We start from the raw sequence: 20394 nt of genomic DNA, 5'->3' as shown, positions 1-20394 counted from the left end.
AACAGAAAGACACAGGTAGGGAAATGGGACTTTAATACTTGTCTCCCTATTTAGGTGGAGGGAATAAAATAGGCAAATGAATTGTAGGACCTTAAGACATTACTAACATTCTTCCTGTGAGCAGAATGTTGAATTGTACACATGCTCCTCTGAACACTTACTCCTTCCAAAGGGGAATGTAGGCTGTTTTGGAGTGAGGAGGTTGGGACTAAGAGTCTCAGACAGATTTAATTTTTTATCTTAGATATTTTCAGACAGTTTCTGGTCTTAAATGCATGTTCTCTGCTTGCTTCAGTGCTCTTTGCATTAGGAAAGAAAAACATGCATACATATGCACACAGAAAGATAACTGCAAAGGGAAGATCATTTTCAAAGCCAGAATAGTTCACTGAAAAGAGAAGAAACAACCCTGTAACTGCGTGCAAAAGGAGAAGAGATCAGTATGAACATAGCAAGAGGCCACCAAACCACTTATGCTAATATTTGCTTTAATTCTCCCCTAGTTATTCTAAATTACTGAAAGAAAATCAAATTTTAATAGCCAGAGTAGTTCTACTAGAATATCACGATATTTAGTGAACCTAGAAGAAGAGAGGAATGAGCAGTAGCTGATTTTTTCTAATAAAAATGAGAAAAATATCCATATATATATATGTATATTATTCACACAAAAAATACATATATATATATATTTCACATATATATATATATATTGTTCACACAAACTGAGGGCTTTGTGTTCTTTGCTGTCATCAGATATGACATTGCAGCCTGTCACTGAACAACACTCTCAGTTCCTGATCCCAGCTGGGCCATTTTTACTCACTAACAAGATAGGAGACAAAAATGTGTTTACTGCAACCTTTAAATTCTACTGCCAAAAAAATCTTATTCTATATCTCAGGCATGCCTCCATCACACCTAGGAAAGACATCCACTGTCACTTAAAGATCATATTCATTGGTGTATAATTTGTAGATGCTTATCTTCAGCACTGAATTCAGGATTTGGGAAACTGACCACCACTGAACTTCTGGTTCTCTCCTAAGTCTTGGGCTTTATACATATTTTTACCCACTCTCAGAAGGCTATAGATTGATGCAGCACTGCACTGCACTCAGCTTCCATTGAAAAAAGTGGGAGGACAGAGTTCAATCACAGGCAGGGCACTAAAACAGAAATTAAAGCAATGAGTGCCAGAAGGTATATAGTGGTAAAGTACACTGCGAAAGCACCGAGCTCTGAATCATCTTGACAAAATGCCATATTATTGGGGAAGAGCAATTATAAAGTTCACAGTCTTTCCTACCGAGGGAAATGGGTCAGTTTTCAGTTCTCCAACCTGTTTCAGGCTTTCTGCAGAATCAGATCAGATTAAACTGACTTCTTCTTTGCTCACTTGCAAATGTACAGTTAATAAGTAATAGAAATACAAGTGCATTAAGAAAATCTGATACTAAAATGTATGGATGTATGACAGAAAGTAAATTCTGTGGCTAGAGAACACAAGGCCATTATGATAAATTAATTTACTCTTTAAGCAACACTGTGACAGGTCCTACTTTTTCAGATGGGTAACTATATCACAGAGTGCTTAAAGAACAAAGTTCCACCTATTTCCCCATGAGACATCCACTTTCGATTTTAAAACTTGCAGTCCTGTTTTGCCCTCTCTAATAGAAGAGTCCTTACTATAACCCTTCAGGAAAGTACATGCCAGGTTGAGGTCTTCTTCTAGTCATGGACTCTTTTAAAGATTAAGAGTTTAGCAGGTCAGCAGAGTAGGCTGGTGAGGAGTAGAAGGCACTGTTATCCATGTCAAAGAGCAACTTGAAACCATTCTTGGCTTAATCTAGCAGAAATCTTCCATATAGAGGAAAAGTAAGCAGGACAGGGACTACCAGTGTCACCATGAGGTTTGGGCCTGCGTTTGTTCATTAATAAAGCACACAACCATGCACAGAGGGACTAGCTTATCTTGCTTTCTTTACAAATACTGAATTTATAACAAAAATATAGGAAAGAGAGAGAGAAACATAATATCCATGAACACTATCAAGGGAGCCTCCACAGAAAATACAAGCTATCCTGTACATTTCTAAACACAAAACATATTTTCCTTTTACAGCCATTTTAGATGAAAGACTGGATTTTACATCTGGGCTACAGAAGAGCTGAATAACAAGGAAAGTCATTAATCTATTTCCAAACAAGTAGAAACAATTAGCTCTTAATGAGTGCTTTTCATAAGAAAAGACAGAAATAATATGTTTTGAGCTAAGGTGATTTCTGTACCTACTCCACCATGAGGCCCCTGTGCAACATCAGCAACACATGTCAACTGCAACTGCCTGAGAAAAGATTTGCTGGTGACGTGCAGCACAGATAAATGGCAGATTTCAGAGCTCACCTAGAGGTGCCATCACATCCCATCTTTGCTTTGCCAGTGCACTTCATCAAAGGCCTGCAATGAGAAAGTGCTCACTCTAGTCTAGAAAGGGAACTCATTTTTCAGCCAAGATTCAACAGCCCTTGACAGACCCAAAGGGTTTGACCGTTGCATTATGATGGCAATGCCTTCACTGGGAAGGGCTTTGAGGAGCAAAATGAGACTATAGCTTGTGTGCCTCCCTGCATGTGTCACATGTGACCCTACCCTATGTGGGCTAGTTCTGGTAGAGGTCTAGTTCTGTGTGGTACTTCTAGCACTGGCCACAGTGACAGACAGATGGACAGACAGATGTTTGGCCTTAATACTTGTGCAGACAAATAGAGAAAGGAAACTGAGACACTGATTCAGGCTAAAGTAAAGCCAGGACCTAGAAATTTTAATTGTTATTACATGCACGTTATCTTCATATCCATGAACATTCCCCCAAGCCCAAAGTTCATGGCTGGATCCAAGATGTTTAGTGCTGCTTCAACACAAGCAATTCTTTGTGAGGAGCTGCAGCCTCACTAGCATCCAGTTTAAGGGAACTGTCACTGTGACAAGAACTGCAGGCACAAAATATGAAATGTAAATTTTACCAGTATTTATGTTTTTAAAAACTATATTGACAGCAGCAGATTGAGAAAAACAGACTTGTGCACTTTAACTTCAAAAAATGCTTGCCACAGTTTCATTGTGTCAGACAGTAACTGAAAGTCAGCCGAGCTAAAGGGGAGGCGCAAATGAGAACTTTAAAAGATATAATATTCACTATACACTACTGACATTTAAAAAGATAACCACCAAGTGCAGAGCAAAGGGAGATAATTTAATAAAATAAGGGTTTGGCAATGAGTGTTTATTTGTCTCGGAGGACTTTTTTTTTTTTTAAAGAGCACCATTCATGTTACTCATTTTCAGGCTTGGTTACATCCCTGATGGATCATTTCCTAGTTACCACCCTTATTAAAAAATACTAGGCTATTTCACAGAAGTAGTACCAATCACTGTATCAATACAATGCTGCGTATTACGCTATTCATCTTAAAAATGCTTCATAAATATTAAAGACTAGACCATAACACTGCAATCTACCTCGAATAAAGGTAGTCAGTAGTTATTCCAGCCAAAGAACTTAACTGTCTGTACCCAAACACTGCAATTTCCAGCTTGCATCCTTCTTGCTGTAAAGGGCTCACTGTAAGCTGAAGGGTGATTTTCCCTGAGTTATTATTCCTTACTTGTCCTCTATACGATAGTTGAGGTCTCTTCAGAAATCTCAGCATGATAGTGAATACCAAACCCATGAAAACTAGCTTTTCACTTTCTAAGGTATCCTTGAAGAATCTTCTACTGGAAGTCCATATACTAAAATGGTTTTCCTGAATGTAAGCTGGACTACACTAAAAGCGTTAGAAGTGGCACCATGCAAAGAATATGTCAACACATAGCCCTTAAAAAGCTTTTTCAAATAATTCTGTAAGATTCTGGGTCCACTTATTAGCTTCAGAAGAGGAAATACAGAGAAAGGATAAGAAACAAAGATTTTCCAGGTTGAAGGTTGTTTCTAAGACTACTCTGTTATGCCAACAGTGCTGTTAAGAGGTTATTTCACATGAAGACCATTTCCTGAAATCTTCAATATGTTTCTGCTTCGTTATCAGCAGCTGCTTACCCAGGACATTGGTGGGGCAAGGAGGTCAGCAGGCACTCTTTGTCTGCACCAGGGTGCAAGCACATACTTCTAGGTGGAGAGAAAAATGTTGATGTTGCTCTATTACATTGGGTCTGCATAAATATATTTTGTATCAAAGATGAAGATATTATGTTGCTAATTCACCTATCATCACAATAGATATATATAATTGCATATCACTTAAATCGCCACTGCATGTCCAAAAAAAGGATAGAAGAAATCTACAACTTCACTAATATACTGTTTATTTTAAAGCAGAAGCACCTACAATTATATAGATGTGAAGTAACCACAGCTGATTAATTCTGTTAAGGTTAATTGCAGATTAATTTAATTTAAAGATTCATTTGAAGTTAATTATATGTTCTTTTCATAATCAATATTTTTATATTGCATAAAACAACTGGTAGGAAAATGCTCTTATGACTTAAATCCATGTTGATGTCCAAAAGATAACTCCATAAATGCATGCAACTATTTTTTCTCTCTGTTTCAGAAACTGAAATAGAACCTTATAATCAGACAATACTGAGCTTTTTTTTCTGGAATTCAGACCACCTTTAGTACCTCAAACTGTTACCTTAAAACTTGAGTAACTTATCCCAAATCTGTCGGAAAAAATCTTGACTGCAGGAGGCTTGTATCACAATGGGGTGAAAATTATTTTTTTCCGGGATATTTCAATTGCTCAGAGATCCAATTGATCCTTCAAGTTTTGAAAGGAATTACTTAAAAAATGGGAGGGTGAATATTCTAATCTCACAGAATGAAATGCTTTCTGTAAGAGTAGCAGTTCACTCAAGATTTGTGCATTGATACTGAAATATTCTGAGCATTTCACTGTAGAGAAGTCTCATTATTTATTGTCCAATTTATTGTCAAAAGCACCTGGACTTCCAGAGAGTCAAGGCCTTGTAGTCTCAATACAAGAGCAGGCATAAAAGTTTGAAACTATCATAATTTCCTATTTTTACACCATGTGGCTTTAGGGAAGCAGTTTCAACTACCCACTCTAGTTTCTATCAGATAAAAACTTTCATTTAACAGGTGATATTTTGAAGAGTTCATATATTTTTTGTAAAATACCTGAAGCTACTATTTTAAAAACACAGAACAATGCCAAAGTGATATTTATGCAATTTGGGTCTTTTACCTACATTTTTTTTTACCTTTGGTTCTAAAACTATAATTGTAATAGGCATTTGTAAGGGTTAGCAAAAAAGTCATTATGAAGCATAGCGAAATTCTTCTATGGGAAGCCAGGATCTCACCTCCCAGAAATCTAGCAAACTTAGTGTAAATAACTTGGAAAAGATCGGTAAGAAACACAAAAGGGATTCTGAAGCAACATTTGTAAATTGCAAGCACAGAGTTTTAAAAGAACTGAGACTGGAAGTGAAAAGTCTCTCTTCATTCTCTAAACTCCAGCTGAGCTATTAACCCACTTGCCACTACTTGACATGGTATCACATTGGGTCTGTTTGGTAGAAACCTGAAGACCTCACTGCCATTAGAGAATGGAGCTCTGCTGCTTCTGGTTCACATGGGGGCAAGAAACCAGGTGCCCTGTGTTCTGGCTGCTGGATATCTGGACCTTGTCACTGTAGCTGTTAAATAAGAGAAATTCCACACCTGAGATAGTGTCCCAATGCTATGAGAGCCTTTCCATTACTTAACATTACTTAAGAGATAGACAAAGTTCAATAGAAGTTTAAAAATAGTTCCTTCTCTGTATTCCTATTCAGGCAACTTAGCATTTTCTGCCCTTTGTTTAGTTCTAAAAGGCTACATGCTGATCAGTCAACTATATTGACCAAGGTATTGTTGATTTTTAAGGTTAAATTCAAAAGACAGAATGAAAATTACCTGGATTTCTGGAGGAGAGAGGGAAGTCAAGGGAGAGGAGGAGTTCAAATAATGAATTTCCACATCTGTTGTAGAATTACAGATTTCCTCCTTTTTAAGGACACCTTTATGTTTGAGGAATGCAGAAGCTTATTATTATTAATTCTGTAACATCTCATTCCTTTACAGAAGGGTATTTCCAGTAGACTGGAGATGGATCACAACACTGGTAAATGAAGCACAACATCTAAGATTCTAAGATCATAGTCCTCAACCACATATATTAGACCTTTCTAAATGCCATAAATACTGAAATTTTATTCTGCATGTTTTGAATGAATAAAGCTATACTATCTTAACAACATTACATGCATTCTAAGTTTTCTTCATGACATCAGGTGGCTATCTTGAAAGAAATAATATCATAGACTTTTAAAAATTGTATACAATATTTTGGACATAGTTCAATCCCTTTTCTAATATAGGAATGATGAAAAATAATTGGCCCAGAATACACCTATTTTTCAGTGATTTTTCACCCTTCTGTCTCCTTTCTGTAAGACATAAGCCACAAGCCTCTAACATGAAGTACAGAGCGGTACCAGTATAAAGGTTTGGTGACTGATTCTGCAACTCTTACATTTTGGGTTTTCTCTTTATGTCAAATTTGGGCACATGATTTTTTTTTCTTTTTTTTTAATTTCTGGAAGAAATTGTCAAATGAACAAAGTTAGCTCACATGGCCTTCAGCCAATTTATTCTGACCTCAATGATTTTATGGAAGCAGTCAATACCAGCCACTTGTTTTCTCTTCAGAATGTCATCCTTGCTGTTCAGGTTTTCTTGTATTTCTTTGCTTTCTTCACACAACATACCTTTCAAGATATCATCCTTCATTGTGTCAATGGGAACAGATATCTTCATTGAGTTTCAAAGGTAAAGGATAATGTAGTATCACACATGATAAATCTATTTTTCACTAAATGCCTTTTTGTCTTTCCATCAGTGTAAAAAGCTCAGATTTGAGACATTCCTCGTCTGGTCACCTCAATACCTGCAAGACTGAAATGGTCACCAGGAACAACTTTTAGTTGTTCCATGACACTTTGGAAGGCTTCCTTTAAGTTCAAGTCACTCCCAGGTTAAACTCCTACTTCTCTCCACAAGTAACGCTACTGTCATCTTCTCTTCTGATGACTGAGCACCAAGAATTTCTTCACAACATTATTTTACTTTATGGACAACCACAGCTTCAAGGTTTGGTGCATTCTACTCTTCACAAGCCTTGTGTCAGATTAAGGAATACAAGTGGTGAACAAGCAGATGTAAAACTGGCAGAATTCTCTAGAGCATAACCCAGTAAATCCATGCCTCCAATAATTACTGCCAAATATAAAGAATGAAGCAGCAGTATGCCTCAGCTACCTGCTACCTACTAGTAACTTTCAGAGAATGATTTGTCTGAAAGTAGTCAAGAGGGTTTTATTGATGGCTTGGCAAAGACAAACATATACTGATGTCAAGAAAAACAACTTATTAAAGCATCTCATCTACCATAATGTATCATCAGCATGATGTCTCAGAAAAGTTACCCAGACAGCTAGAATTACTTCCCTTTATTGTGAAAGCTGTATTGTGGGATAATACTACATCTTCAAATTCATTTCCTTTCTCACTTAGCAGCTTTGTTTGTATCCAGAATTTTTGATTACTCCTTTCCCCACTCCATCCTCCTACCCTAGAGAACTTGAGGACTTCTGTTGTCAATGTTTCTGAACATACTTTTGCTACATGATTATCCTATTAAATTGTTTTAGTTGAAACATAAAAGCAGGGAAAACACTTTTCTTAAACAGATTCGAAAACCTAAGCCCTCAGCTGAACCTCCTGAGTCATTCAGGCTTGGAAAATAAGACTTAGTTTGTCTGTTCTAGGAAAGGTAGGATCAGAGGAGCTATACTAAAAATCACTGAATGACATTAAATAGGGTTTTTTTTTCTTTTCCTGTTTGCAATCTGCAGCTCAGAACTTTAAATGTTTACTAACATGTTTAAATTACGGGAGCTCCTGTGGAGATCCAGCAGAGAGTGCATCACAGTGCTTGGGATCAGGTTGCAGACATCGAGTTGGGAGACAAGCCTGTATCAATACAGTGTGAAAGCAAGGTCAGGAATTGAGAAGTTAAGATGGAATCAAAGTTGAAAGGCAAGGCAATAACATTGCTAAGCTTCAGAAAAATGACTCAAATATGGCCACACAGGATGTTTTGCAGGAAGCATAGGATTGCTCTCAGAAATCTGGCTCCAAAAGGGAAGGGACTGAGCAAGAGCAGAGAATCCAAAACCCAAATGGCTACCCAAACAAAGGAGCAATGGTCAGAACCGGCAATGAGAGATGATTGTCCAGCTCGCATAGGCAAAGAGTGAGCAGCCCAAAGCAACTGATGGATTAGTTCTTACACCCATTTGGATACAGTAGATCCCACAGCAGTTTTACAGACCAGTTCTCAACTAGTTCAACTTGTCAGGCTCTTTCCTGTCCAAGCTGGACCCCAGACAGTGACAGAAGAGTTTAGTTGTACAACTGAAATCTAACAGACTAATAACAACCTTTAAATGAATCTTGAGACTTTCAGAACTGCTCAGTAAACATTCGTTCCTGTGACTTCATTTTTACTCCGTCATATACTGAAAACTTTCTTCACCTCCCAGTGGAGGTTTTAGAATCATGATACAGATCAAAGCACTTAAAGTTAGAAAATGAGTTGCTGTGGGATATGAAATTCAGTTAACCATAACCAGTGCTTGGGACACCTCTGTAAGTAGTATATAAGTTTCTCATTTCACAGCCCTCAACAAATGCAACTGACAATCTATCAACAAATAACATTTACTTATAGCTTTAAAATCTTGTTGTATGGCATCTTTGGATTCACTAATCACAGGGAGGAAAAAAAGCCAGATTAAAATTTGCATAACCGAAGTTTCCTGAATTTGATTATAACGGGCAAAAGGAGATTTTAGGACGCCGCAACTGCCCTAAATATTTTGCACACAGTATGAAGTGCTTGGAAGAATGGCGTAATCCTGGGATTAGCTCAGTTGCTTAGAGCATGGTGCTAATAACACCAAGGTTGTGGGTTTGATGCCTGTATGGGCCATTCACTTAAGAGCTGGACTGGATGATTTTTGTGAGTCCCTTCCATCTCAGAATGTTCTGTGATTCTGTGTCTGACAGAGTAGGAGGAGATGCAGATCTGCCTGTTCTGCCTCAAAACCTCTGAGAAGTATTATCGTCACAGCTCATAAGCTTGTCTCCCTCCCTTGCCTGACTCTTTGTGAAAGCATAAACATGTCTATCAAGACTGTTATTATGACTACCTCAATGGAATTATTCCATTTAGAGTCTCTCATCCTTCCAGAAACAAATGCTGCAGGCATGACCTGCATGTAGATGTGGTTACCCCTACGCAGATACTATTAATAGATGAAATCAGACAGATGAAGCATCAGAAGTCAGTACCATCTATAAACACAGGTATTTAGTGCATAGATAGACAACTGGTAATTGTTTGCTGATATCTGTTAGTCTGATTTTATAGTATAAAGCTTTGTTTTAGGCTCATGCCACAAGTACAGGATAACCTCAGACTCACCTAGCAAATTTTAGTCCAAAGCAGAAAAAGGCAGGAATTCATAATATGACTGCTAGTTCATTACTACAACACAGGGGACAGGGATCTCTGTATCATACACTGACAGAGGATAAATTCTGAGATGGAGAGACCCCAACACCCTCTGAAGGCACACTTGAGTTTCAGTAAAATAATTTTTTTCAGCAGTGTTTTAAAATTGCATCCCCAGCTTCAAGCAAGTGTATCTTGATGTAACAGGAATACAGTTCAAGTGATGAAGTGCTAAAGGATGTTTTACATAAGAGTCATAGCATGAGGAGACTTGCTAAGAACTCTGCTGGCAGGACTCAAGAAAGAGATGAGCAACTTTAATAAGATCAGGGTAAATGAAAGAAAAATTAAAAAAAAAAAAGGTAGAAGAAGAAAAGAAAGGCCAATGTAATAGAAATCTTGTCTGACTACAAAGGCTGAAGAGATGAAAGCAAAAGGAACTTCATGTGCTTTCCATCTTCTTGTTTTGGGGCTCAGATGCACTGGTGCATCTCTGCAAATGTCAGCGAGTCAGGAAGCAAATCAAAAGAAACAGCTCTGATCTGGGGAGCATGCTTTTGAAAAGGAATGCTTCTACCAAAAGTGTAATGTGGCACATCAGGCTACTTGGATAATGAGGGGCAGCAGATGAGAAGGAGGATGAATTATGTCAGCTCCTAAATGAGAAGGCTGATGGCAGAGATGGGTCTCTTTGGCTGGAGCTTTCATTAAGGAATCATTTGTGTAAAAGCACTTTAGACATCAGCTTCAGAGCTCTTTTCTGTACACAACAGGTTCTGTTGGACATGAAATTTCAAGGAGGCAATCTCTGGCTTGGAGCCACGGATGACCAAACTCTCACTTAAAAAGATTTCCAAAAAGCAAAACACTGAACTAAAGTCCATTTCTGTCTACATTTTCCTAGAACTTCAGAAAATATTGTGAAGTTAAAGGAAATTACCTAAGTGTCACAACTTGTGAAATGCATCTAAAAATGTCGATTTATCTTTTAAGATTGTTAACCGATTCAAGAATTTCTTCTGATATCCAAAGATTTTTATCTTGCAATTGTAACAAGTAATATTCATATAAAAATGTAATGACAAATGTAATTTTTCTAGCAATGATTATTAAAAAAAGAAATGAGTACATATATTGGAAGAAGTTTAAATAAGTTTTTGAGATTTTATTGCAAAGCTTTAGACAGAGAGTTTCCAATTCAACTCCGGGAGAAATGTGGATAAGTGCAATTACTATGATGAATAAATAAAGAGCAAGTTGAAAATGTCATGAAAAGGAATGGCCATGGTCTCTTTCAGTCACCTTTTCATAACACATTCATTTGAAGTATTTACCATTACTGTGAAATAAAAACAGGATGAATGTATAAAGAAGAATAACTATGACAAATATAGAATTAACACTGTAATGTTATTGTTACAATTTTTTTATTAAATTTTGTGTTTACTTCCACAAATATTCATGTACCCATGTGAACATTCAGACTATTCAAAGTGCTGAAGGAATTGAAAAGTGTGATCTGATTTAATTCGCAAATAATCAATTAAACTAAAATAGCTAAATAACAAAAGCAGAACAATATTAAATCTTTTTAATTGGTGAACTAATTTAGAAACTGGACATTGCTCTGTTTGTCACTAAAACAAGTAAGTTCTCTGTTGGCTTCATGACTTACAAGCCAGCATGACAAACAGGACAAGAGAGAGTCAGGTAATGATCAAGAAGCAGTATTACATTTTGGCCAGTGCTTGGACTAGCTCTACTGTCTGATAGTCTCCAGAAAATTAAGTTCTTTTCTCATTAATTTTCGTATTATTCTGCTACCCAGTTTTACTCAGAGCTACAAATGGAAATGTTGGGAAAAAAACATATTTGAAAGCAAAGCCATGAATGATGCTATTTCTGTTCTGTTTTAAAGCCAACCAAGAATGAAACAAAACTCAAAGAAAGTCTGTTCTAATGAAATTTCTCCTCCAAAGAGTTTTGGATGCACTTGGATACACATTTGAACCCTTCAGGGTTTATCTGATGGGAAATGAATTGCTGGGCAATCCTCTTACACTCACAGGTCCAAGTCGTGACCTGGAACGTCTTGTTGTACTGGAAGTGCTAAAGCAATGAAACTGATAGCTTTATAGAATTAAAAGGTTGGAACTGAACCAGGAGAAACACAAGATAATTAATTGCAGCCCATTAATTTTTCAGGGTGCTTGGTATCATGTCTCAAATGCAAAGCATTTCCATAAAAGCAAAAGATAAATATTTCACATGTTATAAATGAAAGTGCAATTTGTCTTTATCTGGGCGCATCCACATCAATGCTGGCTTTCATCTGAGGATGCATAATTCAGATGGCAACAGAATGAGAGAGAGTCCTTAATTTGAGTTGTCCGGGGCAGAGTAAATTGATGGAAATACATAGTTTTTCAGAAAGAAAAAGGCTTTGCTGGCTGACAGCTTTTAAGCACAGCTGCTTTCTGGGCACTAGGGAATTGCACATTTGCTGTAGCTTTGGTATGCTGCCACTTTAGTCCTTTAAATCTCTGTCCAAGACAGTAAAGATTTGTGAATGAAATAGTCTAGGAATATAGTTCCTGAACCCATTATTCCTGTCTCAGAAGAGGAATAAGCTACAACATGAGGGCACCCTGTTAACCAGAGTCCCTGGTAATATCATGGAGTCATGAGTCCTACAGATGGCTCAAAAGTCTGTCCTCCTTCTGTTTCAAAAGCTCTAGATGAAAAGAAATGTGGGAAACTCACATGATTATGGATAGTGGTTTGGGGGGACTAATGCAGTTTGAGATGGAGAGAAAGTTTGAAGGAATTCAGGTATACAACTTCGGTTTTACAGGGTTAAACACTTAAGCACAAGTTTGTCTAATGAATTAGGGCTACTAAGAGTGAGGGAGATTTTTCCACTACCTTTACTCTTTTCTGTTCTGAGTAACAGTAGGGAATACCCCACAGCAGCAACGAAACACACGCAGTATACCTGGAACATGGGGCTTTTCTGCAATTCCCATGGAGACAAGTATGGTTACTTAGTCATTGAGAGAGAAGACTCCTTTCTAAAATTTTCTTTAAAATTTTATGTCAGCTGTGAGAGACTGAAATCTTAAATGACTCAAAACAATTGGCCATTTGCAGAGGCAGCAGGTTCTTTGCTGACAATGTGCACAGTAACAACCCAGGTGCAGAGGGCGTGAGCACCAGTGGATGACCACAACAAATCAACCTTCGTTTAGCAAGAAGCTGGCTTTTGAGCCAGACAAGGGAAGAGGCCAATAAGAAGCAGACCCTGCGAGGTGGAATAGTGGTTTTTATCATGCCAATGTCCTCCCTTACATAACTGGTTCAGTTGTAAAAACTTCCCCCCCCATCAGGGAAAGTAAGGGACATTCACACTATTCATCCCTTCTAAAGGGGCATAACTGGCTCAGATGCAAAACTACCCCCGGGGAGATACTAGGACATTCACAAGTAGACCTGAAGGTATTCATCCCTTCTAACTATGTTGACACGAGAGGCAGCTGACATGTCCTAGAAGGTGTCATAAACCATCAAAGAGCCCCGAAGTGCTCCCAGACTCACTTCTGGGGCCTTCGACCAGAAGACTGCACATGATACACAGTGTTGCAACAATCCGCAGTGTGGCATCAGACTGTAAAACTCCACCCCCAGGGGAGTTTCCTGGGCATTCCCATTTAAATCTAAACATATACTAACCCATTGAACTTTGTGTTTTGCAGGCTTTCCCTACCCCCAACGGATCAAGACTGCAACCATCACTTCGACCAATGGACATCAAAATTGCAACAATCAAGTCTCATTGCTGGATCCACACGTGGTGGTATCTTTCTACTTTTATCTTTTCATATATATATTTATACTATACATATATATTTATGAACACTGATCATTCAGTGTCATTTAACTCTAATCCACCCCCAGGGGATTCATTAACAAGAAGCTGCCTTCAGATATGGGTTGTAACATCAGCCTTCTTATTTCTTAAAAAAGCAACACAGTTTGAATCATTGCAAATCTGGTCCTTACAATTCCAGATTCAGATGAAGTGGATTTTAGAATTAATTCCATCACTGTCTTCTCATTGAAATGAATGGAGAGAAACAATTAAGGGCAGAATTTTTTTCATTGTTTGCAATGCCCAAGGTCTTTCTACAAAGAAATTCAGGGTTGTGTTAAGCATAGAAAATGAAAGAGCCAATCTGGTTTATCTCTTCTGTGTACTTGCAACTTTCTTGCTCTGTACACATACTCCCTTTGCTCTCTACAACAACCCTTTCCATTATTACTAACTTTACCTGCCTAAGAAGCATCCTGTGTTTTCTGAGCCAAAGACACTGTGTTTTGGCAGCAATCCTGCATTTCTAGGGTAGATACGGATTGATAGCATTCGCATAGATTTGTTTGGCCAAAGAAATGTCATATGTTACTTCAAAGATAAGAGTCTGAGTTTTTTCCCTATTTTCCCCATATGTTACTTGCCAGAAATTTTTAAGGTCTAGAGTGTAAGACAAGAGGAGATTTTAGTTGGTTCTCAGCACCTATTTCTCATTTTTATTAGTTATAAGTAGGAGAAAAAATGCAAAAGTAAAATAATCCAGACATACTATTTGGATTTTTACATTAATTCCTGTGACTGTGGATAAGCTTCAGAACAAGAATTATTCACAGAAATAAGCCACGAAGGAATCAGACAAACAAATCTACTTCTGAAACTTTTAAAAATTATGAGTGATTCTCTGAATACTGTAATTATTTTAACAGACCATGAGGAGAAGAATGGCTTTGCAGAGGATCAGTTGAAGGTCTAGGTCCTTAATTAGCTCAACAGATTTTTGCACAGAGATGAGCAAGGGCCAGAAGGATGCCAGATGGGAGCAGTAGTCAGGCAGTTGATACAATTAGTGTATGACAATACAAAACTCAGCACTAAGTCAGAGGCAAACAGCTGTTGCATCTATTGCAAAGAAGGCAACAACTGGGAGGAAGAACCACAAGTCCTGATGTAGGACATGAAACTGGATGATTGCAAACACTAAGGAAGGAAAATATAAAAGCACAGTAAGCATGACTGGACAAAGATGACACTAAAGAAACAGAAAGTGATATGGATAAACAAATCCTGTTCATGTCAAATCAGAGGCAGAAACATGCGAATCAGGAATCAGAAGTGTAGTGGCTTTATTTAACATAGGGGGAAAAGTGATATTGTCAACTACAAGGCCTGATCGCAATCAGGAAAAATATGAGTGAATGAATATCATTATATATAAAACACCATGACAGATAACCTTTATTAGGATAGTTGATTTTCTAGGGAAATTAGGTAAAATCTAATCCATCAGACTTAAAGAAAGCAATCAACATGGTCTCAGATGAAAAATTATTATTAAGATGAAGAAGATACGACGTAGTTCTAACTTATGAGTAAGGTCTCCTCCAGGCCAAAGGGACCTCAGCCACTCCTCAAACTGCTTCCCCTCAAGGCCCTTCACCATCTTCATTGCCCTCCTCTGGAAACTCTCTAATAGCTGAATATCTTTCTTATACTGCAGAGACCAAAACTGCACACAACATTCAAGGTGAGGCCACACCAGTGCAGAGCACACTGGGACAATCCCCTCCCTCGACCGGCTGGTGATGCTTTGCCTGATGCACCCCAGGACATGGTTGGCCCTCCTGGCTGCCAGGGCACTGCTGAGTCATATTCAACTTGCCATCAGCCAGGACCCCCAGGTCCCCTTCCACAGCACTGCTTTCCAGCATCTCATTCCCTGGTCTATATGTACACCCTAGGTTGCCCCATCCCAGGTGCAGAACCCAATACTTTCCCTCAGTGATTGCCCAGCCCTCTAATTTGTCCACCTCTCTCTACAGGGCCTCTTTCCTTTGCAGGTAATCAACAGCTTCACCCAGTTTTGTATCACCTGCAAATTTATTTACTCTCCCTTCCAGTCCTGCATCCAAGTCATTTTTGAAGATGTTGAAGAGAATATGGTGTAAGATGGAGCCCTGCGAAGGCGAGACAGATGTCTCTACTGAACACCACAGAAACATGAAATTTGAATATTTGGCAGAACAAAAATTCAGCTGCTGCCAAAATGCAGGCTCTGACTTATAACTGAAAGGATATTTCTGCAACTGAGGGTCTACAGAGTGCAACTGGGTAATCTGGGTCCCTCCCACTAAAAGCCTTAACACTATGCACTGCTCAGGGCACAGTGAAATTGGGAGTGATGATTGCCTGCTAAGTCCAATGGCTCAATGACAGCACACGTGAAATTTTTATTATCTGTTTTCTGGTACATTAATTGGGCTGACTTACACCCCAAACTGCCATAGTGGTCAAAGAAGTTCTTCATATGGCTATTATAAACAGTTGCATTAAATTCTTGTTCATTTTTCCTTGTGAAAGAAAACACTACGCTTGGATTATTACAATTCTGTTTCTGTTAAAGTAGTACTGTGTGTCATTGTCTGTGGCAGGGAATATGCTGTAGCTCTCCAAGCTATAAAAATCTCCTTGGAAATAAGGCTCCTTAGTACTGGGAGAATGTGACCTGCAGAGCTCTATCCCACGTATCCTTTTTGTCCTGTGGGCATGGGCTAAGTAACCTTAGACAGCAGTTCCCTTTTCAGTAAGTGGTATTAAACATACACACCTTAGCAGTGATGTCCACAGGAACCCAGCATGTTCAGGAGATGATGTATTGTAACCAGCAGAGAAGAAATGGATACTGCAAATCTCAAGAGAAAAACAAATTGATTAGATGCATGAAAGCCCAGTCAGTATCACAAGTGCCTACAAGAGTTTCCTTAGGTAGGCTTAGTTTCTCTCAGTAGCTGCCATCTATAGATCTAATATGATACTGTCTTGTGTGTATGCTACTTTTCCACCGGACTGTGTACTAACTCAGAGAGGTGAGGTGATGTCAACATAATTTTCCAAGAAGCTGTGTCCCAGTTTTTGATCCTTGACATCCTGACCAGAAAAACTGAGAGCTTCACCTCTTTATTTTCTCCCTACTCAATGGGGTGATCTTATTTTCCCTACTCAGTGGAGTGATCTTATCTACAATAAAGAATCAAATTTAGAGGATACATGCACACAGTTACACTGAGTCTCATGCAGAAGTGATCAAAAAGCACTGTGTAACAACATTTTCTCTGATGAGGATGTTGCATCAGAAAGGATTCCCTACTCTTTTAAAGTCAAAAGCAGAAAAACTTTTTTTTCTAAGCCATAATATAAACACATACCTTGCCTTAAATTTCTTTTTTCAATGAGGTAAGAGAATCCCTATAATGATTTAAAAAATGTCATTTTCTTGATGTCATTTTCTTGCTAAAAACCTAAATTCTGAAAGGCATAACCATGACAGAGAGGTCAGAAAAGGAGGCATTCCTCTCAAAAGAATCAAATATCTTTAAAATCACCTGTGTTCTGATAAGACTGGCTGCTAATGCAGTTGCAAGAAAAGTTGCCCTGTACATTGCACTTTTACTCTCTTATATCTGTATAATGCATCTATTTTTATCTTTAAGCTTTTCTTAAAACTTCAATTTCTTGAGGCCTCAAATCCCCAAGGCTTTCTAGAGGCTATAAAAGAGAGTGTATTTTTTTACATGATGAATTTTCTTGAGTACTCGTGATACTAAGAATGGTCATTTGCTGTAGTAAATCAAGATTCACATTTTGAGGCTGAACATCAGCCTCTTTCATTGTTGTTTCTTAAAAGTGTAAGCCTTTTCACCCACAGACCTGAGATTCATCTGACTGCTTCACGATGCTGCTAAAAAAGGTATTCACCCTTGCAAGAGACTGGAAAAAATTATTCCTGGCTCAAAACAACTAAGGTGGGTTGTGGGGAGAGGGCAGAGCAAGTTCTGCAAAGGTGGGACAGTGCACTGCTCACACACCCCACCTCCCTAGAGCCTCCAGTACAACCCAGGAGTGGCTGTCAGTGACTGGCACACCACAAGCAATGCTTCACTCGCCACCCCTGGAGCCCCTAACCCAGTTCCAGAATGGATGGCAGACAAGAGGCCCACGTGGCGGGTGGCCACAGGAGGCCAGACCAGATAAAAATCATTGCAAAAAAGACGTGTGTGATCACATCCCTACTGTCCTTGGCTAAGACCATGATGGAACCAAAGGGGTAGCTATGTTTTTGCTTTCTCTCTCTAGCTTTCTTTCTCTCTTCTCCTAATTTCCTGTTCCTGAAATCTGGGTAACTTAAAGTTGGATTGGCTGGAGTTTGCTAAGTCAATGCTTCGTGAACTGCTTTATTGTGATTGAATGTTACCTTTAAAATTTGCCAAGTTTCCTATTTTCTAAAGTTTGCCAGTTAAAGTTTGTTGTTTAACCTCCTGAAAAACCTTGTTTTGTTTTCTCCCTCATGCCCTCTCAGGGTATAAGAAGAACAAATCCCCTTTAAGAAACTTGCTGAGTGAGACTGGGGCCTTACAACCCTTTATTGTCATCTCTCAGGAAAAGTTTTTCAATACAAGTCAACCCTCTCTGTCTGGTAGCAAGGAGAAAAATGGGAATGTATAAGCATACAAGGTAAGTATGGAGAGAAATGCAAAAATTCTTTGGAAAGTTTCAGGTCATCATCATGCACAAATATCCATATTTCCTTCTACTGCATTCAATTTAATTATTCTTAATTAAGTCCCACTGATGAGTCCATATGTTTCAAGGTTCAAGAACTACTTAAAGGAGGTTATTTGTCACTCTATTTGGGAATCATCCAATAAAGAGATATCTATTTAGTTCAAACATAAATCATATCTCTGTTGGGTCATCTCTGAACTCTTTACAATATGGCATCTGCACCGATGCACAAAAATAGTAGCATAGTTGACAGTTTTAATAGATCCTATGTATTAGGAGTGGATGCAAATTCAACAGCTCTACCATTCAGTAGTTACAAGTGGAATAACAGATCAGGAGAAGACTGTTACCTGTGGAAACCTACGTCATGGGATACCTCTGAGGGTTTTAAAGGCATATGAATGATTAAGGAGGCCAAATCCTGGTTCTTGTAATCTGAAGTCACTTTAGAGAATCACAGAATCACAGAATAGGTAAGGTTGGAAGGGACCAAAGTGGGTCACTGGTTCAATATCCCTGCTCAAGCAGTGTCATCCCAGAGCACATTGCTCAGGGTTGTATCCAGACAGTTCTTGAATATCTCCAGTGAGGGAGAATCCACAACCTCTCTGGGTAGCCTGTTCCAGTGTGCAATCACTGCACAGTAAAGAAATTCTTCTCATATTCAGGTGGAACTTCCTGTGCATCAGTTTCTACCTGTTGCCTCTTGTCCTATTGTTTGGAACCATCAAGAAGAACCTGGACCCTTCCTCTTGACACCCTGCCTTCAGATAGACATTGATGAGGAATCCCCTCAGTCACCTCTTCTTGAGGCTGAACAGGCCCAGCCCCCTCAGCCTTTCCTCATAAGAGATGCTCCACTCCCTTAATCATCTTTGTAGCCCTTCACTGGACCCACTCCAGGAGCTTTAAGTCTCTCCTGTAGTGAGGAGCCCAGAACTGGACACAACAACATTCCAGTCCTCACTAGGGCTGAGCAGAGGGGCAGGATCACCTCCCTTGACCTGCTGGCAATGCTCTTCCTAACGTACCCAGGATACCACTGGCCTTCTTGGTCACAAGGACACACAGGTGGCTCACAGACAGCTTGTTGTCCAGCAGGACCTCCAGGTCCTTCTCCACAGAGCTGTTTTCCAGCAGGTTGGCCCCCAGCCTGTGCTGGTGCCTGGGGCCATTCTTCCCCAGGTGAGGACCCTGCATTTACTTTTGTTGAATTTCAGATGGAACAGGCTGCCCAGGGAGCTCATGGAGTCTCTGTCTCTGGAGACATTCAAAACCCAACTGAACATGCTCCTGAGTACACTGCCTTAGCAGGGGGGTTGGACTAGATGATCTCCAGGGGTCCCTTCCAACCCTAACTATTCTGGGATTCTGTAATTCTTTGCCCATCTCTCCAACCTGTTGAGGTCCTTCTGATGGACTGCACAGCACTCTGGGGTCTCATGTGATCCTCCCAGCTTAGTGACATCAGCAAAGTTGCTGAGGAGGCACTCTCATGATATCCAAGTCTTTGATGAATAAGTTAAACAATACTGTTTAGTAATGGACACCTCTTGTCTATTGCTTCAGCATGCAGTAGAGTTTTAACTTCTCTTTGCTCAGTACCTTTGTTCTTTACACCATGAAACATACACCAGGCCCTCACAGACACTGTCCATCTTGTCACCCACTTTGGAATTAAGAGGATAATTAGCAGAGAAAATGATGAAGAGAGAGTTTGTTTAGGCATATCAACAACAGATTCTGGGGCACCAGGTAGCATTTGGCCAATGGTTCTTTGCCTGTCTCCTTTAGTACCTTGAGTCTCTTCATCAAGCACAGTTGCTCAGGAATTCTGAGTCATTTTTAAATGCTAAATATTATTATTAAATAGCAAGTGTGATGTCAAATATAGCCTTCTACTCTCCAAATCCCATCTATACTGAGATTTAACACTTCCCATCATAGATCCTGATTTTTTTGTAATTTTTAGGAAACAGACATCAGTTCCTAGAGCTCTTGGATCAGTCTTTTCCATCAGCCCAACCACAACAGATTTTTCTCCAACATTTTCAGATAGTTAAAACACTCCAGAAGGCCTTGTGAGGAAC

The sequence above is a fragment of the Manacus vitellinus genome, unplaced genomic scaffold (genome assembly GCF_001715985.3).
Source record: "Manacus vitellinus isolate BGI_N305 unplaced genomic scaffold, ASM171598v3 scaffold_6_pilon, whole genome shotgun sequence".
NCBI lineage: Eukaryota > Metazoa > Chordata > Aves > Passeriformes > Pipridae > Manacus > Manacus vitellinus.
This window is presented reverse-complemented; position numbering follows the sequence as displayed.